The 26917-nt window shown below is 51.8% G+C and overlaps 1 long non-coding RNA gene across 1 annotated transcript; it reads left to right on the forward strand.

Moving 5' to 3' along the window:
• The first annotated feature begins 3365 nt into the window (after window positions 1–3365).
• Window positions 3366–25006, forward strand: LOC140389412 (uncharacterized). Its single transcript, XR_011934388.1, has 3 exons — window positions 3366–3469; window positions 24226–24275; window positions 24538–25006. It is a non-coding gene; the product is annotated as an uncharacterized lncRNA (long non-coding RNA).
• The last annotated feature ends 1911 nt before the right edge of the window (window positions 25007–26917 follow it).

A 26917-nucleotide genomic window follows, 5' to 3' on the forward strand; every position in this document is an offset into this window, starting at 1 on the left:
TAGATTAGAAATGCGAAATGCAGCAAGACCTGGACAATATCCAGGCTTGGGCAGGTAACAATGGCACCACAGGAATGCCAGACAATGACCATCTCCTACAAGAGAAGATCTAACCATCGCCCCTTGACATTCAATGGCATTACCATCATTGAATCCCCCACAATCAACATCCTGGGGGTTACCATTGATCAGAAACTGAACTGTTCACCTTGGAGAAGAAGATGGAGAGAAGATTTGGTGGAGGTATTCAAAATTATGAGGGGTCAGGAGGTAGTGGCTGGAATTCTCCCACCCCTCTGACATATGGGACCTTCTAGTCCCACCAAAGTGAATGAACGTTTGAATGGCCCCCCCCCCCCCCCCACCGCCCCCCCCGGCCCAAACCCATTGAGATGGGGAGGAAAAATGGAAAATTCCATGGGAGGATTAAGAGCTAAAGGGCACTGATTTAAGGTGATTAGCAAAAGAAGCAATATGACATAGAACATACAGTGCAGAAGGAGGCCATTCGGCCCATCGATTCTGCACCATCCCACTTAAGCCCTCACTTCCACCCTACCCCCGTAACCCAATAACCCCATCTAACCTTTTTGGTCACTAAGGGCAATTTATCAAGGCCAATCCACCTAACCTGCATGCCTTTGGGCTGTGGGAGGAAACCGGAGCACCCGGAGGAAACCCACACAGACACGGGTAGAACGTGCAGACTCCGCACAGACAGTGACCCAGCGGGGAATCGAACCTGGGACCCTGGCGCTGTGAAGCCACAGTGCTATCCACTTGTGCTGCCCGTGACATTAGGAAAAACTTGTTTATGCAGTGGATGATTAGGATGTGGAATGTCTGAGAATGTGGTGAAGGCGCATAGAGAATTGGATCATTATCTGAAGAGCTAAAATGTGGAAGGTCAAGGGAAAATGCAGGGGAGTGGCACTGGGTAAATTACTCTTGCAGAGAGCAACTGAGCAGCCAGGGAGAAGGTCAATTTAGAAGGTACGCTTCCCCAGGATATCTTTGGGCTATCCCGCTCCCAGTTGCACTGCTCCAGAGCTCAAGGGCGGGATTCTCCGTCTCGCCAGCCGGCCAATGGGGTTTCCCATTGTGGGCAGCCCCACGCCATCGGGAAATCCCCGGGCGTGGGTGCATAGCCGGCGCAACGGAGACTCCCGCCAGCTGAGAATCCAGCCCCAGGTGTTCCGGGCCTATGATTTAAGATTGGTGTCACAGTTGACTCTAAGATGAATTTTCAACCTCCGATCCGCACTGTCACTTAGGCCACCTATTCCCACCTCTGTATTATTGGCCGAAGTTCTCCGGCTGTTGGGATTCTCTTTTCCCAATGGTGGCACACTTCTGCCTGAGGGTTTCCCGGCGGTGTGGGGTGACTTCAATGGGAAATCCCATTGACAAGCGGTGGGAAGATCGAATCCGGTGCTAGTTAACGGCATGCCACCGAGAAACACGAGGCTCGGGAAACGTAAAATCCAGCCCGGTGTCTGCCTCGGGATTTGTCTATTCCAATACCCTCCTCGCTGCTCTCCCGCATTCTGCCCTCTGTAAAGCAGAGATCATTCAAAAACCTGCTGCCCTGTCCTTATTTGCACCAGGTCCCATTGCGCCTGCACTCGCTGACCTACTGAGCCCAGTTGAATAGAACCATGAGTTTGAAATTCTCATTTTTGTCTCCTATGACCTTGCCCCTCTCTACTCTGCAATCTGCACCACCCTCCGAGAGTGTCTGCATTCCTCTAATTCTAGCCCTTTGAGCAACAACACTGATTATAATCACTCCAATACTGGTGGATGAGCCTGGGCCTTAATCCTGGAAACTCCCTCCCTAAAACTCCCCACCTCTCTACCTTCTGTCCCTCCTATCAGAGGCTCTTTAAAAACCTAACACCTTGACTGAACTTTGGTCATTTTGCCTTTATCACCTCACTTGGCTTCGTCTGCATTTACCCAGTAACAATCCTGTGAACTGCCTTGGATTACGTTAAAAAGTGTTACAGAATTTCAAGGTGTAATCTTTTATTTATCTGATAACAATCGCACAAGAATTGTTTATATTATACCGAGTGCAATTAAGAACTTCTGCTGCTAAATAATACAAACAGGGCCAGTTAAATATTGGACCAGGGAGTTTTAGAAGTTGCTTGTCACCCTTAGCTACCCATATCGTGCATGCTGGGATTTTTAAAATATAAATTTAGAGTACCCAATTCATTTTTTTTCCAATTAATGGGCAATTTAGCATGGCCAATCCACCTAACCTGCACATCTTTGGGTTGTGGGGGTGAAACCCACGCAGACACGGAGAATGTGCAAACTCCACACGGACAGTGACCCAGGGCCGGGATCGAACCTGGGACCTGGGCGCCGTGAGGCAGCAGTGCTAAGCATTATGCCATCGTGCTGCCCCCCCCCCCATGCTGGGATTTTAAGGCCAAATTGTCACGGGAGACAGCAGTTGGAGCAAATTTTCCAATTCCTGTATGTCGGGCTGTTGAACCTGAAATGACAACGGCAAGCGCTGGACGTACCGAGCATGTCGGGCAGCTTCTGAGGAGAGAGAAAAACTCAATTAATGGGCTGAATTTCCTGGGCGCTCTGGGGACGGGATGAGAGATGGGAGAGCTGGCAAAATGGTGGGGGTGGGGGGCAGATCCCCCAGTCTTCCTGCCCCCCCTACCCCAGTCTTCCTGCCCCCCCACCCCAGTCTTCCTGCCCCCCTACCCCAGTCTTCCTGCCCCCCTACCCCAGTCTTCCTGCCCCCATACCCCAGTCTTCCTGCCCCCCTACCCCAGTCTTCCTGCCACCCTACCCCAATCTTCCTGCCACCCCACCCCAGTCTTCCTGCCCCCCTACCCCAGTCTTCCTGCCACCCCACCCCAGTCTTCCTGCCACCCTACCCCAATCTTCCTCCCACCCTACCCCGTTTTTCCTGCCACCCTATCGTGTTGCCAACAACGGGGAAGTGGGTGCCAGCCGGGGTTGGCTGGTGAGCCGCTGCCAGTAGTGGCACTGCTGTGGGGCTGCTGAGCTGCCAGCCAGCTGATCGGTCCAGCAGCTCTCGGGGTGGGCCCGTGACTTTGACTGTGCGGCAGCCTCTCGGTTGGCTGCTGGATGACCTTTTCAGCTCAATGAACTTTTGACAGAAGGAAAATTCGGTGGAGGGGGGGGGGTGGGTGGGTGGTGGGGGGGGTGGGGGGGGGGGGGGGGGTGCCATTCGAAGCACACATGCTCCAACCTGTCCAAAATACCTGGTTCCCCCGAGCGATTCAGCAGGAACAGAAAAATCTATCCGCCGACATCTGAACAAATCACTGTCAGAATGTTCGCCTCATTTGTAAATTGTTACAACTTATTTTGTGTCGCACCAACAGACAGAAAACCGAGGAAAGAACGACCGGGGGGAACACAATCCGCAAATGGAAATCAGGAAGGTCCTGCGCAATCTCAGCCACCTGAGGTAAGTATTGGGATAAAAAGACCTGGGATCACCCCAAAGCCTGCTCCCTGTATCCTGACACACCGAGCGCTGTTCACCCACCACCTCTTTGCTCACTGACGCAGACTGACTCCCAGTCAAGCGACATCTCAATTTTAAAATTCTCGTCCTTCTTGTCAAGTCCCTCCATGGTCTTGACCCGCCCTATCTCTGTATTCTCGTCCACTCCCACAGCCCTCTGAGATATCTGAGCTCCTCTGATTCTGGCTCCCTGTGCAACCCTGTTCATTGTAGAGTGTCATCCCGCAGTTCCATTCGGGAAGCTGCAATGTAACATTAACCGTTACCCTTCCACTCTGGTTACAACCCCGTACTTCACATGGCAGCACGGTGGTTAGCACTGCCGCCTCACAGCACGAGGGTCCCGGGTTCAATTCCGGCCTCGGGTGTCTGTGCGGAGTCTGCACGTTCTCCCCGTGTGCGCGTGGGTTTCCTCCGGGTGCTCCGGTTTCCTCCCACAGTCCAAAGATGTGCAGTTTAGGTGGATTGGCCATGATAAATTGCGCCTTGGTGTGTCCAAAAGGCTAGGTGGGGTATCTAGGTTACGGGGATAGGGTGCTCTTTCAAGGGCTGGTGTAGACTCAATGAGCCGAATGATCTCCTTCTGCACTGTAAATTCTATGGTCTATGACCCCATATAAAATGTGCCCACAGTAGCTGTTCCAATAGGATATTGCCCGCACTACATTATAAATGACATTCACACTCTCTCCCATAAAAACCAACTCAACTCAGATGTGGCAGAGCATCATCAACTGATCAGGTTGATAGTCAGAAGTTACCGGCCTGCCCACCATCCATCCCAACACTCGACCAGAGAGATCAGTCACAGAATCACACAGTGCGGAAGAGGCTGTTCGGCCCATCGAGTCTGCACCAACACGTGAAAAACACTTGGCCTACCGAGCGAATCCCATTTGCCAGCACTTGGCACGTCTTAACATTCACGGCTATGGTACTTTATAAAGGATGTGAGGCAACCCGCCTCTACCCACCCGCCCAGGCAGCGCATTCCAGACCCGCCTCTACCCACCCGCCCAGGCAGCGCGTTCCAGACCCGCCTCTCCCACCCTCCCAGGCAGCGCGTTCCAGACCCGCCTCTACCCACCCGCCCAGGCAGCGCGTTCCAGACCCGCCTCTCCCCACCCTCCCAGGCAGCGCATTCCAGACCCGCCTCTACCCACCCTCCCAGGCAGCGCATTCCAGACCCGCCTCTACCCACCCTCCCAGGCAGCGCATTCCAGACCCGCCTCTACCCACCCTCCCAGGCAGCGCATTCCAGACCCGCCTCTCCCACCCTCCCAGGCAGCGCATTCCAGACCCGCCTCTACCCACCCTCCCAGGCAGCGCATTCCAGACCCGCCTCTCCCACCCGCCCAGGCAGCGCATTCCAGACCCGCCTCTACCCACCCGCCCAGGCAGCGCATTCCAGACCCGCCTCTACCCACCCGCCCAGGCAGCGCATTCCAGACCCGCCTCTACCCACCCGCCCAGGCAGCGCATTCCAGACCGTCACCACCCTCTGGGTAAAATTTATTTTCTCACATCCCCCCTGAACCTCCTGTCCCTCACCTTGAACTTGTGTCCACTCGTGACTGACCCTTCAACTAAGGGGCACAGGAGGGCGGCACGGTGGCACAGTGGTTAGCACTGCTGCTTCACGGCGCCGAGGACCTGTGTTCGATCCCGACCTCGGGTCACTGTCCATGTGTACTTTGCACATTCTCCCCGTGTCTGCCTGGGTCTCACCCCCACAGCCCAAAGATGATGCAGGGTAAGTGGATTGGCCATATATAGATATATATTTTTTTTTACTCTCACCCTCCCTCCCTCCCTGGCACTCCCACCCTCCCTCCCTCCCTGGCACTCCCACCCTCCCTCCCTCCCTGGCACTCCCACCCTCCCTCCCTCCCTGGCACTCCCACCCTCCCTCCCTCCCTGGCACTCCCACCCTCCCTCCCTCCCTGGCACTCCCACCCTCCCTCCCTGACACTCCCACCCTCCCTCCCTCCCTGGCACTCCCACCCTCCCTCCCTCCCTGGCACTCCCACCCTCCCTCCCTGACACTCCCACCCTCCCTCCCTCCCTGGCACTCCCACCCTCCCTCCCTCCCTCCCTCCCTGGCACTCCCACCCTCCCTCCCTCCCTCCCTCCCTGGCACTCCCACCCATATCTTTTTATTAAAACAGCAACCATCACAATTGTACAAGGCCAAATCGTACAAACACAAATTTTGCGTTGGAGAAACAAGGTACCCTCCCCTCTGTACCAACTGGTGCTCGTTTTAGCCTTAGTTTATTTGCTCTAATTCTGTCACCTTTGCTCTTGAGTCGCCAGGTATCTTTCTGATACCGCCACGTGGTTCAAGTCCGAGTAATGATCAATAATCCAACACACCGCTTAGTAAGAGTTAAATCAACGCACATTTATTATACACAGTAATCAATACTTATACATTAATTCTACTTTTTTAAAAAATAATTTTTATTAAAGGTTTTCATAAAATATCAATAACAAAATGAGAAAGAAAAAAGAACCCAACAGGGTTAAGTACAAAACACAATCTAAAAAAGCAACCCCCCAAACCCCTCCCCCCCTGTACATAAATAATAAATTAACCTTAACACCCCGACTTAACACAACAGGTGTATACACCCCCTCAGACCCTCCAGTGTAAATAACATAAACAAAAATAAAGTAACCCCCCCACCCCCACCCCGAGCTGCTGCTGCCATTGACCAATGTCTATCGTTCTGCCAGAAAGTCTAAGAACGGTTGCCACCGCCTAAAGAACCCTTGTACCGACCCTCTCAACGCGAATTTCACCCTCTCTAATTGAATGAACCCTGCCATATCGCTGATCCAGGATTCCACGCTTGGGGGCCTCGTATCTTTCCACTGAAGGAGAATCCTTCGCCGGGCTACCAGGGACGCAAAGGCCAGAATTCTGGCCTCTTTCGCCTCCTGCACTCCCGGCTCCTCTGCTACCCCAAATATTGCGAGCCCCCAGCCCGGTTTGACCCTGGATCCTACCACCCTGGACACCGTCCTCGCTACGCCCTTCCAAAATTCCTCCAGCGCCGGGCATGCCCAGAACATATGGGTGTGATTTGCTGGGCTCCCTGAGCACCTAACACACCTGTCCTCACCCCCAAAGAACCTGCTCATCCGGTCATGTGTGCCCTGTGCAGCACCTTAAACTGTATGAGGCTGAGCCTCACGCATGAAGAGGAAGAGTTCACCCTCCCTAGTGCATCTGCCCACGTCCCCTCTTCGATCTCCTCTCCCAACTCCTCCTCCCACTTACCTTTCAACTCCACCACCGAGGCCTCCTCCTGCATCACCTGGTAAGTTTCCAAGATCTTCCCCACCCCCCCCCCCCCCCCCCCCCCGAGAGCACCCTGTCCTGTACTGTGTGTGGCAGTAGCCGTGGGAATTCCACCACCTGCCGTTTGGCAAACGCCCTTACCTGTAAGTACCTGAAGGTGTTCCCCGGGTGGAGCCCGTACTTCTCCTCCAGCTCACCCAAGCTCACGAACTTCCCGTCCACAACAGGTCCCCCAACTTTCGTATCCCTGCCCTGTGCCACCCCGAAAACCCTCCACTTGTTCTTCCTGGGACGAACCGGTGGTTCCCCCGTAATGGGGTCCACGCCGAGGCCCTAACTTCCACCCTATGCCGCCTCCACTGCCCCCAGAGTTTGAGGGCCACCACCACCACTGGGCTCGTGGTATGCCTCCTTGGAGGGAGCGGCAGCGGCGCCGTTGCCAGCGCCCCCAGGCTCGTACCCACACAGGACGCCGTCTCCAGCCTCTTCCATGCAGCCCCCTCCCCCTCCATCACCCACTTGCGCACCATTGTCGCATTGGCGGCCCAGTAGTACCCACAGAGGTTGGGCAGCGCCAGCCCCCCCTATCTCTACTCCGCTCCAGGAACACCCTTCTCACCCTCGGAGTCCCTCGCGCCCACACAAACCCCATTATACTCCTGTTAACCCGCCTGAAAAAAGCCTTCGGGATAAACACAGGGAGGCACTGGAACAGGAACAAAAACCTTGGGAGCACCGTCATTTTGATTGACTGCACACTACCCGCCAGGGACAGCGGCAACGCGTCCCACCTCTTGAACTCCTCCTCCATTTGCTCTACCAGCCTTGTAAAGTTAAGCCTATGCAGGGCCCCCCAGCTCCTGGCCACCTGGACCCCCAGATATCTGAAGCTCCTCTCCGCCCTTTTTAGTGGGAGCTCGCCAATCCCCCTCTCCTAATCCCCTAGCTGAACTACGAACAGCTCGCTCTTCCCCATATTGAGCTTGTACCCCAAAAGTCCCCGAATTCCCTCAGGATCCTCATTACCTCTGGCATTCCTCCCACCGGGTCCGCCACATACAGCAGCAGGTCGTCCGCATAAAGCGACACCCTATGCTCCTCCCCACCCCGCACCAACCCCCTCCAGTTCCTCGACTCTCTCAGTGCCATAGCCAGGGGTTCAATCGCCAGTGCGAAGAGCAGGGGGGACAGGGGACACCCCTGTCTCGTCCCTCGGTGCAACCAAAAGTATTCAGACCTCCTCCTATTTGTGGCCACACTCGCCATCGGGACCTCATACAACAGCCTAACCCACCTGACAAACCCCTCCCCAAACCCGAACCTCTTCAGCACCTCCCACAGGTACCCCCACTCTACCCTATCGAAGGCTTTCTCAGCGTCCATCGCCACCACTATCTCCGCCTCCCCCTCCCTCGCCGGTGTGGTGTTGGGTGCTCTGGTGCACAGATGAGCCAACACAGTTGTATGTGGTACAACTCTATTTTATTTTAACTCTTATAATACAGTTCGTTCTGGATACTCTGCACGTGCTGTCTCCCTGAGTGTGTTTGGTAGCAGATGTGTCCTGGTCCTCCTCTGCAGCTAATACTGACCACCGGGGGTCGTGTCTGTGCTTTTATATCTTTCTGTCATTGGTTGTGGTGTTGTGTGTTCTGATTTGTCTGTTGGTGTGTCTATCATGATGTGTGTGTTTGAATATCATGGCATCCCCCCTTTTTACAAAGACAAGTGCCTACGTGGTTAGAAATATAATTGTGTCGGGAGTGCATCTAAGAGTGTGTGTGTGTGTTGTGTACAGCGTGTGTATATGACGTAACTATTTACATGGGGCGATGTCGGGTGCGTCACACTAACAAGGTTGTACCATAACAAAACTTGGATGCGAGAGAAAAAAAAAAAACTTGAACATTGGTCCGGTCAGACGATATCTGGAACAATAAACAACAACAGGTTATAATACAGAAGTGTTTGACTTTTTGAACCTATGAACAGCGTTATAAGTCCAGTCTAATGGGTGACCGCCTCAAGAATGGGCTGGTCCTCAAGCCGGTTCAGCTGTGGAGATTTGGGGTCACACTGGTTCACCTTGGACTGTTGGAGGTGATGCTGTTGCCGAAGTCTCTACTTTACCATTTGTTGTACTTCGTGCAGTGCTTGGTTTTTTCATTCGTGCAAATATAACATTCAACATCTTTGTTAGTGGTGCCTTGGCTGTGGTTTGGTTCTGGTGGCGATGGAAGGGGCATGATCCGTGGCATCTCCACGAAGTCATCCTTGGGAACCAGTGGAGGATCCGGCGTGTGCGTACGGTTCAGTTGCGAGCGTGGAAGGCGGCGCAAAGCTCGCTGATTGCGCCTACGCACCAATCCATCCGCCCTGCATGCCAGGAACAAGGTGGAGTCTTTTTTCTTTTTATGTTTGTGGTGGACGGCATCTTGTAGCCGATGGGTCGTTGCCATCGAAGTAGCACCATCACTAATATCATGCAAGGCGATGACTGTGCCAGATGTGGAAGTTGGCCAAGACCGTGCACGCTGGTTCCGGCCACCTGCTGTGCCGGAAGGGCGACTCCGCAGAGAAACGTCGAAGCATGTCGCCTTGGAGAGAGAATTGTTGCTCGCATCAGCGTCTGGCGATGGCGCGAATTGGTGTGTCCATCTTGGACCGCCGGTGCTGGTTGCCACTGCCGACCCAGTGGGACTGCCACGCGATCCATTCCCTGTCGCCGTGGCATCCGCCGTCACCCTGAGCGTGCCATCACCGAGGCCGCGACACCGCCCGTCCGGAGCAAGGTCTGGCGTGCGCAAATCAGAGTCGGCGCTTGGCTGCTCCCCATCTGGAGTCCGGTCTGCCTCCCGTCGATGCCCCCCGTCCGGAGTCCCAACAGGTTCACTGGAGGCAGCCGAGATTCCCTGAAGCTGCACTTCTGGAGTCGGAACATGCAGGAATGCACCAACCAGTGGAGAGGCTCGAGCCATCGAGGGTGGAAGCGGTGCGCCGCCACCGCAGTCGTCAGTGGTCCCACCATGATCGTCGAGTGCCTCGGTACGCACTAGGCGAGGTCTGTCACCTTGCACCTTTTGCATGGGAAGTGGGATGCTGTCGTCACTCGTCTCACATCCCGTGGATAGATCCTCATTAGCAGCTTGCTGTTCACTAGGGTTGGGTAAATTGTCAGAGTTTTCATCTGGTGGTGCACACCATGTCGGTGGACTGTCATTGTCTTGCCGTTGTCCTTCATTTGGGCTTTTCTTCTTTGGGATTTTAAATCTTCCCCCAGACATTGCAGAACCTTGTTTATTACCCCCAAATTCTCCCATATGTATGGTCTCGAATATAGGATCCAATGTTTCTATCGACATTGTACTATTTTCCAAAGAACATTCCGTTTCACTTTTCTTCTCAGGTACCTCATATGTATCTTTGTCTAATGTACATGCCTTCATGGTCTCTGGGTCTGATTTTGCTGGGACTGGCATGGTCACAGTCTCTCTTTTACTGTTCTCAATTGCCCACATTATACTCCCCATACATAACTGCTTAATCACTGGGGTTAGTGTGGTACAATGGATAATCGGGTCGACCTTATCTGCATCTTCACCATTAGTGGAAAGCACACTTGGTTCACTTGAAACTGCTGTGGGTTTTAAATTCATTATCTGGCTACTCGATGTCGGTGTCCTCAGGATTCTTGCTCCAATGTTCTGCTCAATAATCAGTGGAGTGTGTATAGGTTCAATGCAATTAATGTTCCCCTCAAGGTTTGAAGAGTCATTACTGACTAACTGCTGGTCTCCGAAGTTGGGATTTTGCGGCGTTGTGTTGAAGGGAGACATTTGTCCCTGCTGTAGATATGATTCAGGTTGTGTTATTTCCATTACCTGAGGATCAATGTCTTGTCCATTTTTTCGATCCGTACTAAAACACTGGCAATTCTCAGTCTGCTCCTTGCAAGTTAAACATTCAATGAATTTCTTTAGCAAATCCTCAGCATCCTTCTGTGGCCATGCAGCATTATTAATCTCTGTTCGGCTATAATGATCCTGAAGGTCAGCGCATAAACCTTTTTTCTTCGGGCTTGGACGAGGCGATTCTTTTGGCTTGTCTTCAGTTGGGCTTGAACAGTCATCAGCGCTGTGCCCTTCATTGTAGCATGAGAGACCTTCATGGTCATGCTGCTGTGTAGTGGAGCATGGTAGGCTGTTATAGCCTTCTTGCTGTTCACGTGAGCATGGCAGACTTGCATCATCTGCCGCTGGTTGGTCAGGAGAGGTTGCTAGACCCTCATGGTCTTGTTCCTGCAAGGACTGCACATTGGAGTCTTGCGTTGCTTCTATCGTGGAGGCTGTCCACGAGCTCTCTGTGGAGGCTTGTGACACTGGAGTCACTTCTTGTTCGTGCAAGGACTGCGCTCTGGAGTCTTGCGTTGCTTCTATCGTGGAGGCTGTCCACGAGCTCTCTCTGGAGGCTTGTGACACTGGAGTCACTTCTTGTCCGTGCAAGGACTGCGCTCTGGAGTCTTGCATTTCTGCAATTGTGGAGTCTGTCCACGAGCTTGCTGTGGAGGCTTGTGACACTGGAGTCACTTCTGGTTCATGCGAGGACTGCGCTCTGGAGTCTTGCATGTCTTCTTTCATAGAGTCGGGAACGTTGAGCGGGACGTGGACCACGCTCTGTGTGGCAGCAGGGCGCTCTCCGTGTGCTTGCACCGCTCCCTGTCTGTTAATGTCAGGCTGCAGCATCATCCGGTACTGATAAGTTGGAACGTCATATCTGCTGGATTGAAGATCCTCAAATCCGAAAAATGAATCCGCATCTGCGTCGGATTCAATGTGGGGGCCGCCAATGTGCAACACGAAAGGTTCGTCCGAGTCATAGTCGTATAGGACCACGGAGCTATCATTGGGCTCGCGGGGTCCGGAAACACTGTAAAGATCGTCGTCGAAGTATTCGGGGTCGGAATCATCGGCTTGTGCGTAGGTAACTGCTTGTTGGAGGGTTCTTCGGAGGTCAAATTCATCTCCTGGGTCAATTTGCGGCACTGTGCTGTCATTCCAGGTGAGGGAAGGTTGTTTTACAGCTTTAACAGATTTTTGTTTTTTTGATTTGGGACGTTTCCCTTTTAAATTGGATTTGGGACGTTTCCCCTTTAAATTGGTGCAGTCTGGGGCCTCTAACATCCTGACGCTCGGTATGTAGCACGTAGGAAGCGACTGCGCATGCTCAAATCGCTGTTCCTTTACCGATGGCCGTTTTCTGGACTGCGCACGCGCAGCATCTCGCGCATGCGCAAACGAAACTTCCGGTTCTGCGCACTGCTCGCGCAACTGTGCTAGCGTGATACCTTTAGCAAGATGGCCGCCGACCTCGACCCAGCCCTCTCTCAGGCCCGGGATTTCGGCCTCTGGGAATTCGGGCTCCGGGATCCCAGCCACGAGGTGAGTACTGCAGCTTTTCTTACCTTTACTTGCCGATTGGATTGCGTTTTCTTCACAGTACTTGGAGAATTTGTCCAGGACTGCCTGGTAATCGTACCTTTGCTGCCTCCTGAAGAACCTGAACCTTGTGAATATTTCTCTTGCCCTTGCACCGGCGATGGTGAGGAGAAATTCAATTTTTTCGCTATCATCCAGGTCTTGGAGTTCAGCTGCCACCAGGAACAATTCGAACCATTGCCGGAATCGCCGCCAGTTTTCGCGGAGATCGCCGTAGCACTGGAGCGGCTGCGGAACCGGGAGCTCTATCATTTTGCCTGGGCACTGCTGGTTGTCTGTGTACACTGAGGTATGCCGGCAGGTATCGATCCACTCCTGTACCATGTGGTGTTGGGTGCTCTGGTGCACAGATGAGCCAACACAGTTGTATGTGGTACAACTCTATTTTATTTTAACTCTTATAATACAGTTCGTTCTGGATACTCTGCACGTGCTGTCTCCCTGAGTGTGTTTGGTAGCAGATGTGTCCTGGTCCTCCTCTGCAGCTAATACTGACCACCGGGGGTCGTGTCTGTGCTTTTATATCTTTCTGTCATTGGTTGTGGTGTTGTGTGTTCTGATTTGTCTGTTGGTGTGTCTATCATGATGTGTGTGTTTGAATATCATGACAGCCGGCATCATGATAACGTTCAAAAGCCTCCGCACATTCGCGTTCAACTGTCCGCCTTCACAAACCCCGTCTGGTCTTCATGGATGACCTGCAGCACACAATCCTCAATCCTCGTGGCTAAGACCTTCGCCAGCACCTTGGCATCTACATTTAGCAAGGAAATCGGTCTGTAAGACCCACATTGCAGGGGATCCTTGTCCTGCTTCAGGATCAAGGAGATCAGTGCCCGGGACGTCGTCGGGGGTAAACCCCCCCCCCCCCCCTCCCTTGCCTCATTGAAGGTCCTAACGAACAGCGGGCCCAACAGGCCCATATATTTTTTATAGAACTCGACCGGGAAACCATCCGGCCCCGGTGCCTTCCCCGCCTGCATGCTTCCTATCCCTTTGATCAGCTCCTCCAGCCCAATCGGGGCCTCCAATCCCACCACCAGTCCCTCTTCCACCTTTGGAAAACTCAATTGGTCCAGGAAATGGCCCATCCCTCCCTCCTCCCGTGGGGGCTTGGATCGGTACAATTCCTCGTAGAAGTCCCTGAAGACCCCGTTGATGCCAACCCCACTCCGCACCACGCTCCCTCCCCTGTCCTTAACTCCCCCGATCTCCCTAGCTGCGTCCCGCTTCCGAAGCTGATGCGCCAGATTCCGGCTTGCCTTTTCCCCATACTCTGAGACCACCCCCTGGGCCTTCCTCCACTGCACCTCCGACCACCAGGTCAAATTCGGCCTGGAGGCTGCGCCTCTTCCTCAACAATCCTTCCTCCGGTTCTTCCGCATACCTCCTGTCTACCCTCACCATCTCCCCCACCAGCCTCTCCCTCTCTCCTCGCTCCCTCCGCTCCTTGTGGGCCCTGATGGAGATCAGCTCTCCCCTCACCACCGCCTTCAGTGCCTCCCATACCATCCCCACTCGGACCTCCCCGTTGTCGTTGGTCTCCAAGTACCTCTCTATACTTCCTCGGACCCGCTCGCTCACCTCCTCGTCCGCCAACAGCCCAACCGCCAAGCGCCACAGCGGGCGCTGGTCCCTCTCCTCCCCCATCTCCAAGTCCACCCAATGCGGGGCGTGGTCCGAAATGGCTATTGCCGAATACTCGGTATCCTCTACTCTCGCTATCAGCGCCCTACTCAAAATGAAAAAGTTGATTGGAGAATAAGCCTTATGGACATGTGAGGAGAATGAAAATTCCCTAGCCCCCGGCCTTGCAAATCTCCAAGGGTCCACCCCTCCCATTTGGTCCATAAATCCCCTCAACACTCTAGCCGCCGCCGGCTTCCTAGCCGTCCTAGACCTGGAGCGATCCAGTGCAGAATCCAGCACCGTGTTAAAGTCTCCCCCCATTATCAGGCCCCCCACTTCCAAGTCTGGGATCCGACCCAACATACGCCGCATAAAACCCGCATCGTCCCAGTTCGGAGCATACACATTGACCAGTACCACCCTCTCTCCCTGCAACTTACCACTTACCATTATGTACCTACCGCCATTATCTGCCACAATGCTCGACGCCTCGAATAACACCTTCTTTCCCACCAAGATCGCCACCCCTCGATTTTTGGCATCTAGCCCCAAATGAAACACCTGACCTACCCACCCTTTCCTCAGTCTTACCTGGTCTGCCACCTTCAGGTGTGTCTCCTGGAGCATAACCACATCCGCCTTCAGCCCCTTCAGGTGTGCGAACACGCGGGCCCGCTTAACCGGCCCATTCAGTCCCCTTACATTCCAGGTTATCAGCCGGATCAGGGGGCTACCCGCCCCCCTCCCCCGCCGACTAGCCATGACCCCTCCTCGGCCAGCCACGCGCCCGCACCCCACACCCGGCCCGTTCCCCACAGCGGCATACCCCCGTCTCGACCCACCCCACTCGCTCCAGCTCCTCCTTGATCTTAGCAGCAGCAACTCGATTCTCCACCCCCCACCCCCGGCTAGGACCCATCCTAGCTGGTTTACTCCCCCCATTGCACTTCCGCAAGTCAGCTGGCTCCTGCTGACCCCGGCCACTCCCGCCTCTCCTTCGACTCCTCCCATTGTGTGGCACACCCTCCTCTGCCGCTCCCCATTCACAGGCTCTCCCCCTCCGTTCTAAGCGCGGGAAACCATCCTCGCTTCCCCGCCCCGGTCCCGCCCCCCCCCAGTCTTCGACGCAGGAAAACTCCCGCGCTCTCCACCTACCAGGCCCCGCCACCAACCAAAACAGTGCCCAACCCGCCCCATCCACCCTCCCCAACCCGAAAGAGAAAAACACAGAGAAAAAGAAACCCAAAACAATGTAAAGGCCCCCCCCCCGAACCAAAAATAGGCATAACATATCCACCGCAGTCCCCAATCGCCCATCCTGACCCTCAGCCTGTGTCCAGCTTCTCGGCCTGAACAAAGGCCCACGCCTCCTCCGGAGACTCAAAATAATGGTGCCGGTCCTTGTAGGTAACCCACAGTCGCGCCGGCTGCAACATGCCAAAATTCACCCCCTTCCTGTGTAGCACCGCCTTCGCTCGATTGTACCCGGCCCTCCTCTTCGCCACCTCCGCACTCCAGTCCTGATAGATCCGAACTCCACGTTCTCCCACCTGCTGCTCCTCTCCTTCTTGGCCCACCTGAGCGCACACTCCCGATCGACGAACCGATGGAACCACACCAGCACCGCCCGCGGAGGCTCGATAGCCTTGGGCCTCCTCGCCAACACTCTATGGGTCCCTTCCAGTTCCAGGAGCCCCTGGAAGGACCCCGCTCCCATCAGCGAGTTCAACATGGTGACCACATAGACCCCTCCAGCCCCTCTAGGAGGCCCAGAATCCGCAGATTCTTCCGCCTCAACCGATTCTCCATCTCCTCGAACCGCTCCTGCCATTTCTTGTGGAGCGCCTCGTGCGCCTCCACCTTTACCGCCAGGACTAAGATCTCGTCATCATTGTCAGAGATCTTTTGTTGAGCCTCTCGGATCGCCACCCCGTGGGCCGTCTGTGTCTCCAGCAGCTTATCAATAGAAGCCTTCATCGGCTCTAGCAGGTCTGTTTTAATCTCTCTGAGGCAGCGCTGGATACCCTCCTGTTGCTCCTCCGCCCACTGCCTCCACGCTGCCTGGTCTCCGCCCGCCGCCATTTTGTCCTTCTTACCTCCCTTCTTCTGGTCCACCACCACCTTTTTTGTCACCCCGCTCCTAGTTAAAGCCATATACTGACGGGGAGCAATTATTAACTCCTTCCCACACCGGGAAACATTGAAAAAGTGCCCTTGGGTGCCCTGAAAAGCGCCCAAAAGTCCGTTTTTGCGGGAGCCGCCGAATGTGCGACTTAGCTCCGCATAGCCGCAACCGGAAGTCTCGAGAGGGAATCCTTTTGGCAGTGTTCGCTTCACCAATCTGCCCCAAAATGTCTGTGGAAACTCCTGAAAAAGGTCTAAGAGTCCGTTCCAGACGGGAGCTGCCGAATGCGCGACCTACTCCTCCATGGCCGCCACCGGAAGCCTCGTCCCCGCTTCTTCAGTGGCCTTGGTGAGATCTTTTCACAGTTGTTCCCCCTGCTGCTAGAATTCGCCTTTGATACAGGCCCTCAGGTCAGTTTGCAGCTTTAAGCTTGCCCTTCCCCCGCATGCATGCTGGAAGAGGCCCTGTTTATCCTGTTGCAGCCAAATCTTTTACTCTTTCTGCCGGGTCTGGTAGCCAAAAGACATAACATTCCTGGGGGATACTGTCAGGGGAATGTTGCAGTCGTCTTCCCACACCGGGAAATGTCAAACAAATGTCGTGGGGGCCCTGCAAAAGAGCCCAAAAGTCCGTTCCAAGCGGGAGCTACCGAATATGCGACCTAGCTCTGCATAGCCGCACCCGGAAGTCATTAATTCTACTTCTAAGCTACTTCCTACAACTAACAGGCCAATACTTAACTTTGGAAATGGCCCACCAGGTCAGGGAAACGAATGGCCTTTTGACTGGGTTCTGAGCCTGCGGTATTCAAAAGCTGGTACAGGTCGATAGTCAGGAGTGCCATCTTGTAGCGATCGTTGGAGTAAAACTTACGTTCTCTGCAGAAGGGTCTTGAAGTGTGCGGAGAGGAGAAGAAGGGTGCAGCCGGGAGGAGAAGAAGGGTCGATTTGAACTTGGCCCCTATTCTTATAGTCCCCGGGGGCTTCCCCCCTCTCGGGGCGGACCTTGTACCTGGTTCCAAGTGATTGGACTTGGTCCCAATCACTTGGTTCGATATTCTCCAATACTGGAGCGATTCCTTGATTGAGGGGTGGTCGTTTACCTCTCTTTGTGTCAGCTCCTGCTGGCGCTGAAAGTTCTGGGTTGGCTTTGTGTGTCTATTTTGTATCGATTGTTCCCGGGGATGGCTGATTAATATGCAGACGGCTGGGGTGTTGTTGTGTTAATGGCTGCAGGTATCGATTCGGTCTGGCTACCCCAGAGGCGAATACACTGTTTTACCTGCAGCTGTCTGTTTGAGTCCTGTTGGCTGATTTTCCCATCAGCCTCTTCCGTTCGCCAGTTTAAATCGGGGTTTGGCCATTCTAATCGGGAGTTAGCCATTTTACATGGCTACACAACGTATGAGGAGTGGGGGGGGTAGGATACTCTGATTATTAAAACAGTTCACAACACGTTTCTACATAAAACAAACGGTACAAGCACTAAACTTTGCGCTGGAGAGACCAGATTCCCTCGCCTCTGTACCAACAGAAGGAAAAGGAAGGGGGGGGGGGTGAGAGAGGGGAAAGGAGAGTGGTGGGGAGGGAGGGAGTCAGGGTTGTTGGTGGAGGGGGGCCCGATAGGGCACGGCCTGAACTATCTACAGAGGCAGAAAAACAAAAGAACCTTCAATTATGATGTGCCAGATTCTGGGAGTCCCCCAGAGGGGGTGAGGAGCGACACAGTGTCAGGCACGAGGAGACCCTCACCCCGCTACAGAGCGTCTCGTGCACCCTGCACTCCCGACATTGGGTGGCTGTCAGCCTTCGGACAGTCGCCCTCCGGGCCCGAGTCCTCCTCCACAGTGAGTGTGGCGGGCGACACGGGCCCACCAACCAACCCAGGGCCTGCCTTGATCCCGCCACCGGGATCGTCAACAGGCGGGATCTCATCAGGCTCCTCCTAGGGTCCCGGGCCAGCGGGAGGCGGTGGTGCAGATCCCTGCTCCGCCCCCGTCGCCTGGTCAGCGGAAGGCCCGTAAACACCTCCGGAAACATCTCCGGGTTAGTGGGAGAGGCGCCCGAAGACGTGGGTTGGGACAGAGAGTCTTCCAAACCATAATCCGCTTAGAACCCAAGAAGGAGGCAGTTACCGCTGACCCCCTCCCCTGAGAAATTGAACAAGTTGTTGAGTTTGGGTAGGGTGCTCTTTCCAAGAGCCGGTGCAGACTCAAAGGGCCGAGTGGCCTCCTTCTGCACTGTAAATTCAATGATAATCTATGATTAATCTAGGACAAAGGTTCGGCACAACATCGTGGGCCGAAGGGCCTGTTCTGTGCTGTATTTTCTATGTTCTATGTTAAGTCAAGGGTGCTAAATTGTACTGGGTGGAACAGGCCCCCTCGGGTCCTATCCGACCCGGAAGTTTCCTGCTTGGCGGGCAGTGGCAGCTGCTGGGATTTCCTCAGTATCCCCCGCCTCTTTTCTTTCGGGGACTGGGCGTGACATCTATGGGAATGAACCTGGAGTGACGCCATTTGCGGGGGGAGAGGGTCACACACCGGGGAGACCTCTGTCTCTGGAGGCTCCTCCAGGCTGACTCCCTCAATGCTTCTCTCCAGAATTTGTGGCTGGGACAGAGCACCCTCTGGTTCGAGGTCGTGTACCTCACTACCGCCACCTACAGGGACCTGCGCAGAAATGTCATCCAATGCCGCTATGTCACCGGGTTGCAGGTGTTGCTGGGTGATGATGAGGCATAACGGCTGCACCCGAGTCAGTAGCCAGGGGCACTGGGTCAGTCAGGGTCAGGGGGTCAGAAGGATCCGGACCTGACCGCTGGCGAACCGTCTTGTTTGTCTTCTGCGCCGATTGGCCATGCTAAATTGTCGCTTAATTGGAAATATTAAAAATAAATGGAGGGAACAGCTGCTCCCTGTCCACACTATCCATGCCCCTCATAATCTTGCACACTACAATTTGATCTATACTTATTTGGATAAGTTTTCAGAGCCATTTCCTATTGATTTTTCTTTCTGTTGCTCCAGCACATGTGTCTCACTAAATGAGCTTAAAAATATAGTGCGAGAAACCCCTAATGATGCAATCTGAAATGAATGAGAGGTGAATATTTCCAATAAAAGTACTATTATCTATCGTCAGGAAATGAGGAGAAAGAATGGGACCTTGGGAAAAAAGCTGATAAATGGAAGCGCTGATAAATATTCCTCCACTCCCGCAGCATGTTTTCCGGCGGCAGAGATGGCTCGACGTTGGCCGGTGGCGGGATTTTCCGGTCCTGCCGATGTCTACGCCGTTTTCTGCTGTTCGCCAGCCGCGCGGCCAGGGAGCCCACCGCGTGTGGTCACCCTCGACGGGGCTGGATGTTCCCGCTAGTGGTAAGGGCCAGAAATTTCAGCCCCATCTGTATAGATGGTCAGAATTAACAACATTGAGAACTTCTATTTATGTAGTTGATGCACCATCAATGACCACTAAAGCGAGGTTGTAGTCCAACTGAAGGCTTTAATAAGCTAGATGTTTCCCCCAGCAGCTCAGGTACAGAATGAAGGCTGCTGGGGCAGCAGGGGTTCTTATACCCCGCCTAGCAGGGCGGAGCTATCATACATTCTACCAATAGAAAGCAAACAGTTTCCACCAATGGTGCTTTAGCCTGTCAGGTACCGTAATACCTATAATACCACAGTAATGTTGTCCTTTCTTTATCTAAACCAGTGTGTTTTAACCCGTATACGGTGGACAAATGATCACACAAGTTATTTAGTACAATAATTGTTTATTTACATACACGAGGGGCTGGATTCTCCGTTCTGGAGATTAAGTGCTGACGCCGTCATAAAAAGTGTGGAGTTTTACAACAGAGCCCTGCAGGGGGCTATCAGTGAACCATCGTAAAACTAGCAACTTTTGCTGCAGATATGGGCCCCCGCACATCTGGGTCAGAGGCTGCGTATGCGCACGGCGATGGTCTCCAGCGACCGTTCTGTGCCCCATGGCGGACTCGGACCACGGAGCTGGACCCTAAACGTAGTGCCCCCGATCCGCACCGCCCGCCCACAAATTGCCCGGGTCCGTATAAGGCCCCCCTGCCCTCCGATTGGTCCGCCGCCGACCATGGCGGCCGCGGACTGAGTCCGCAGCTGCCACGCGGGTATCACGGATGGTGGGACCATGAGTGGTCCACACTTTCGGGACTTTGGCCGGCTGGGGGCGGAGAATAGCCGGGCGGGCCTCCAGCAATGGCCACAAGTAGGGGATACGCGGCGTTGCGTACTCCCCGAGTATGCCACATTTCGGGGGCCCGGAGAATCGGGGAACCGGCGCCGTTCCCGATTCCATGTGGGGAAAAGGATTCTCCATCCCAGCACCGGACACGATTTGGCGTCGGGGTACGGAGAACCCTGCCCAAGGTTCTTTACTTAATCACACGTTGATGTTCATTGGACTAGAAATCAATATACTTAAAACGACCTTAACTTAACTTGCAGTGACTGGCAAGTATAGAGCAGATATGGCCTTATCTGGTAGTCTGGCATTGCTGGAATTCTTGTAGCTGGTCATCTGTGTCCTTGGCTCTGGTCCCTCCATGGATGGTCCTCTTCTTGGCTGGTGATGAATTCACCGTTGTTGTTGGCTGTCGAAGCTGCAGTTGTGAGAGCGAGTGCTGGGCTATGCAGTCCCTTTTATCCTACTAGCTTTTTGGGTGGTCCCAGGTGAAGGTCCAATGGATCGATAGAGTCTCAATCACCCTGATCGATCCTGACCAATTCGGGCGGACACCTTGATGGTGGGGCGGGTCCCGGTCGGCCATGTCCGTTGGTGTCCGAGGCACGTAGGTCTTCCCAAATAAGGAAAGCAGGTGCCGCTGAGTCTGCAACTTATTATCAGTTCCAGCCTGGAGCCCATCATCCCGGGAAGACCTTTTAATGGCCTTTCTCCTGTGTTAGTTTCTGCATAAGTCTGAGTTGCAGCTTTGTATATTTGTAGGCTGCAGCCTGTCTGTGTTCAGGCTTGGCCAAATTTCCCATCGATCTTTGCGGGCGGCCATTTTAGATGGCCACAGTAGCGCCTTTTAACCTGGTGAAACATCACAAGATGTGTCAAAGGAAAGTTGGTGTCAGTTTGGCAGTGGCCATGTTCTTGGACAAGTTATTCAGAAGCACAGGCAAATTATCTCAGGGCAGGGGTTCAAATCCCACCAGAGCAGCTGGTGAGTTTTCAAAAACTATTCTATCACAGTATTAGCACAGCTGGTTAGGCCATCCCTAAGTTCCCTTGGGAAGGTGGTGATGAGCCACCTTCTTGAACCACTGCAGTCCATGTGGGATAGATACACTCACAGTGCTATTAGGGAGGGAATTCCAGGATTTTGACCCAGCAATAGTGAAGGAGCAGCGATATATTTCTACATCAGGATGGTGAGTGACTTGGTGTGGGAATCTATAAGTGGTGGCATTCCCATGGGTCCGCACTTGTCCGTCTGGATGGTCGCAATCGCTCATTTGGAAGGTGCTGTCGAAGGAGCTTTAGGGAGTTCCTACAGTGCATGGTACACATTGCTCTCACTGCGTATCGGGGGTGGAGGTGGTACCAATCAAGCCGGCTGCCTTGTCCTGGATGGTGTCGAGCTTCTGGAATGTTGATAGAGGTGCACTTCTGCAGGAAGTGGGGAGTTTTCCGTCAAACTCCTGCTTTGGGCTTTGTAGATGGTGGATAAGCTTTGGGGTTACTTGCTGCAGGGCTCCCAGCCTTTGACCCGCTCTTGCAGCCACAGTATTTATATTGCTAGTCCAGTTCAGTTTATGGTCAATGGTAAATCCTAGGATGTTGATAATGGGGTATTCAGCGATGGTAATGTTATTGAATGTCAAAGGACGACGGTTAGTGTCATGTGAGAGTGCCTTTAAGAACTGGATGTTTAAGCAATGTACCTTTAAGAAAGTTGTGATGTCATAGAGTGGGTGGAGCTCAGCTCAGTTCAGCCATTTTGCAGTTTGGGTTTGCAGTTTAAAAGTGCCTGGCTGTTTTGCTGTGAGCTGATTAAAAGGAGAAAGCCAGTTTGAGACAGCAGCTTGAGAAGTTCTGATTTGCTGTGAGTTGCTTGAAGAGAGAAAGCCAGTTTGAGAAAGCAGCGTGGGTATGTCTGTGGGTTTCCAGAGAGCTGCATGAAGAAAGCAAGGTGCTGGAGCTGAAGTTACCCAAGCTAATATATCTCTGCCATTCTACAGAAAATATATATGTCCTTTAACCTTATGTGATACTGTTTAAAGGTGTAAAGTCTCTTGGAAGTTTGAAGGAACATTTTAAGGAATTATTTACTGTTGCAATATTTTCAGTTATCTTTGAAGTAAGGGGTGTTAAGAGATCCAATGTTTATTTAAGATGTTAAGTTGAGTTCATGGAATAAACATTGTTTTGTGTTTAAAAACCCACGTGTCCATAATTGTAATCCCACACCTAGGGAAAAAGCCGTGTGCTCGTAAAAGCAATAAATCCATTAAAGGGGGAGGTTGGTTGAACTCCATGATACATTTTGGGGTTCTGAAAAGCCTCGCCCATAACATTAGATTCTTTCTTGTTTGACACATAAAATTAGAAAGGGAATAGATAGGACAGATGCGGGCAGGTTGTTTCCACTGGCGGGTGAAAGCAGAACTAGGGGGCGTATCCTCAAAATAAGGGGAAGTAGATTTATGACTGAGTTTAGGAGGAACTTCTTCACCCAAAGGATTGTGAATCAATGGAATTCCTTGCCCAGTGAAGCAGTTGAGGCTCCTTCATTAAATATCTTTAAGATAAAGATAGATAGTTTTTTGAACAATGAAGAGATTAAGGATTATGGTGTTCGGGCCGGAAAGTGGAGCTGAGTCCACGAAAGATCAGCCATGATCTCATTGAATGGCGGAGCAGGCTCGAGGGGTCAGATGGCTTACTCCTGCTCCTAGTTCTTCTGTTCTTATGTTTATGATTGTTGCCTGGCCCGTGTGTGCTGCAAATTAAATCTAATTAATTAACGGTAGCACAGTGGTTAGCACCGTTACTTCACAGCACCATGGTCCCAGGTTCAATTCCTGGCTTGGGTCACTGTGTGGAGTCTGCACGTTCTCCCTGTGTCTGCATGGGTTTCCTCCGGGTGCTCCGGTTTCCTCCCACAAATCCCGAAAGACGTGTCGTTAGGTGAATTGGACAATCTGAATTCTCCCTCTGTGTACCCGAACAGGCACCAGAATGTGGCGACTAGGGGCTTTTTACAGTAACTTCATTGTAGTGTTAATGTGAGCCTACTTGTGACAATAAAGATTATTATTATTATTATTATTATTATTAATAATTTTTAAAAGCCTGAGAACGTAAATTAGTCTCAGTGATGGTGACCCTGAAACTATCGTTGGTTATCATTAAAACCCACCTGATTCACTAATGCCTCTAGGGAATGAAATCTGCCGTCCTTCCCTGGTCTGGCCTACTTGTGACTCCGGACACACAGTGCAGAGCTTAACTCTTAACTGTCCCCTGAAATGGTCTTTCAAGGGGAATTAACGTAGGGCATCAAATGCTGGCCTTGCCAGTGATGCCTCCAAACCATCAAAGACTTAGGATAAAACGCAACGGAACAAGATATGGCACAAAACGGGATATTAGGTTACAGGACCAGATATTTGTTCCATGAGGCAGGTTTTAAGAAGAGTGTTAAAGGAAGAAAGCGAGGCTAAGAGGCAGAAAGAATTCCACCGGTGGGAAACATCAATCCCAAGGACCGGAGAATTCCGGCCATCGTCACTAATGCTGGACATTACCGAGATTGGGAAGGGCATGGAGGGATTTTAAAATAAGTAATTTCTTTTTGGAAATATTTCTATTGAAATGTTAACAATTTTTAGACAATTTTGAAATCAAGGTGTTACTTACCTGGGAAACAATGGTGGGTGGAGATTGGAATTGGGATTTTGGATTGGGCTCAGTATTCCTGGGTCACTCCCACAAGCTCCCTTCCTCACCCACTCCCTCTTACATCCATTGGAAACTTCTGATGGGAAGGATGTACTTTGTGAACCCCAGCCTTTCTGGTCATTGAATTTCTCAGGGACATGAAGATGTTCAAAGATTTCACTAACAATGTTTCTTATTGATGTTTGAAGGAGGGAATGCCTCTGCAAGCAGTATCTGGAGGAGATGGGACATCTCGGAGGTACGAATTGACAACTGATCATTATTCTATGCTTTTGTATGTTTGTAAAGTAAGGCAAAGCTGTTACACCCAATTCCATGGGATGGTGGGGATCGGGATGCGGGGGGGGATGTGGTGGATGGCCCAGTTTCAAATTGCCCAAGGGGGTTCCACTGAACCCCCCCCCACCCACCCACCCACTGAATTCAAAGCTAGAGGGCAGGCAAACCATGCAGAATTTCCTGTGTTTCTAACTGTCTGCTGAACTTTCTTTTCTCTGTAGAGCCTCTGCTAACGAGGAGGAATCAAGTTGAACCGAGCAATACTATCACCGTCAAAGAAGCATCTCAAAACCAGGGGTGCTATCCTTGGGAAGAAGCAATCAGAAAGGAAGCATTCTGAAATCTAGGACCGTTAATGGTGAGATGGAAGCATCCCAAATTGAGGAGCAGTGCATTCCCAATGCAGCATCAGGGCGGAGCTATTCTCAGGAAGGAACCATGCTTTTGCCCTTGTGTACTTTTTCTGCTTCATTTTATACCAAGTTCAGCCTCCATTCACTGGCAACACGTGGGTTTCACACTCAACTGGTGGGGAGCACGGTAGCATTGTGTATAGCACAATTGCTTCACAGCTCCAGGGTCCCAGGTTCGATTCCGGCTTGGGTCACTGTCTGTGCAGAGTCTGCACATATTCCCCGAGTGTGCGTGGGTTTCCTCCGGGTGCTCCGGTTTCCTCCCATAGTCCAAAGATGTGCAGGTTAGGTGGATTGGCCATGATAAATTGCCCTTAGTGTCCAAAATTGCCCTTAGTGTTGGGTGGGGTTACTGGGTTATGGGGATAGGGTGGGGGTGTTGACCTTGGGTAGGGTGCTCTTTCCAACGCGCATTGATTTTTCCCCTCTTCTTATCATCTGATTAGTCTGGTCACTCGCGGTTGGTACAGAAAGATCGTCTCGACGAAATCAAAGGTCAGTCTGGGGATTAAAAATTTAATTGATGGGATTTCATATTGATGATTCGGCTTGGGTTAGGTTTTGGGTTGATGGGACATCTAAAATGATGATTCAATTCCAAGTATAAGTGTTTTTATGGCTGATGGGACTTCAGTAGTGAAGGTTCAGTCCAGTATAAGTGTTTTTATGGCTGATGGGCCTTCAGTAGTGAAGGTTCAGTCCAGTATAAGTGTTTTTAAATCTGAAGATGATTCAATTCCATGTGTGAGTGTTTTAAATCGATTGTTGATTAAGCTAAACAAAAAATTGTACCCTTGGACTGTAGTGGCGAAAAACGCAGTTCTGAGGACTAGTTGAGATTGTGGGGAATTGCTTGGATAAATTTCAAGACAAGAACATCCATACAGCTGAATGCTGCATATTGGTTGAAGCAGAAGTCTCTCAAAGGGTTAACAGCAGCAGCCAAAGTTAAAGACGACAGACAGTGCTTCTCACTCAGGCCTTGAGATAACAGCAGCAGCCTGTAGTGTAATTGGATACCTTTCCTTTGAGTCAGTGAACTCGAGCAAAGTTACGTTTTGAATTAATTAAAGGAAACCAGTGGGTTTCTCCACCTCTTTGATAAAAGTTATTATTTTCAAAAGCAATTGATTGAAATTGCCAGAATCTTAAGTTTTACTTACTTGAAATAATGTTTATCTCATTTTATTTGTGAATTAATAGAAACTTAAAGAAGATCACTGACACCATTTTTAAAAGTGTAAATCTGGAGATGATAGTTGACTTTGCCAACATTTTTGTGAATGTAAGAAAAACTTGTTAAAAGAAAAATTGTTAAGATAAAGAATTAATTAAGTTGTAAATGTTATACAAGTGTGTGTTAAGCAAATCGTAAATTTAGTTCTGAGTTGAGATCAGAGCTAAGCTTGCAAGTTGCAGTAATTCAATTTGAATTTTCAAACATTTTTAAGTTTTAAAAGAACACTGTTAGAACCTTTTCAATCGTTTTGCCAAGAAAAAAAAACAAAAACGCGCAAGTAGAGACAGGAAAGGCACGGGTCAAACAAAAGATGAGCTACGTAGTTCAATGGCTGGCCTTGAATTGACAGAAAATGATTAATTCAATAATTTAAAAATGTCAGTAAAAGTTTTGACTGCACCTGTAGCATTGTCTGCACTAATTCCAGAACCACCAGAGTATAATAATTTATATCCAGTTTCTGCTCCCCAGATTCCAAGCATGCCAGTAACTCCAGCCCTTTTTCGTTGATAGTGTGGGTCCTGATTTACCATCTTCACGATCAGTAGAGAAAGAGGAGCTCTGTTCCGCAAGCCCAGTTAGCTCTAGGACCAGATCTCGGACAGCGAGAGAAGGGCTTGATCCTAACCAGAAACAATTAAGCATACCACCTAAATCCCTCCAAACCAAGGGGAAACCGCAAATTTCAGAACAAAGGGAGCTGCAACAGATGATTTTGAAGAGAAAGAACTCCCTCTAGTGACAGGGAGGGACGTCGAAGTCTTGGAAGAACCAGAGGAAATAGCTAGAGTGCCCCCTGGTGAGACTCGGAGACAGTTGCCGATTAGGAAGATACCAATCACTTGAATTATGCTAGCCACGCCGCACTTCAGCAAGCCCATGCGTTAGACGACGATAGGCGGACACAGATCCTGAATGCGTTGAATAGCACATTTCAAAAGCCCATAA

Source organism: Scyliorhinus torazame, chromosome 14 (genome assembly GCF_047496885.1).
Source record: "Scyliorhinus torazame isolate Kashiwa2021f chromosome 14, sScyTor2.1, whole genome shotgun sequence".
NCBI lineage: Eukaryota > Metazoa > Chordata > Chondrichthyes > Carcharhiniformes > Scyliorhinidae > Scyliorhinus > Scyliorhinus torazame.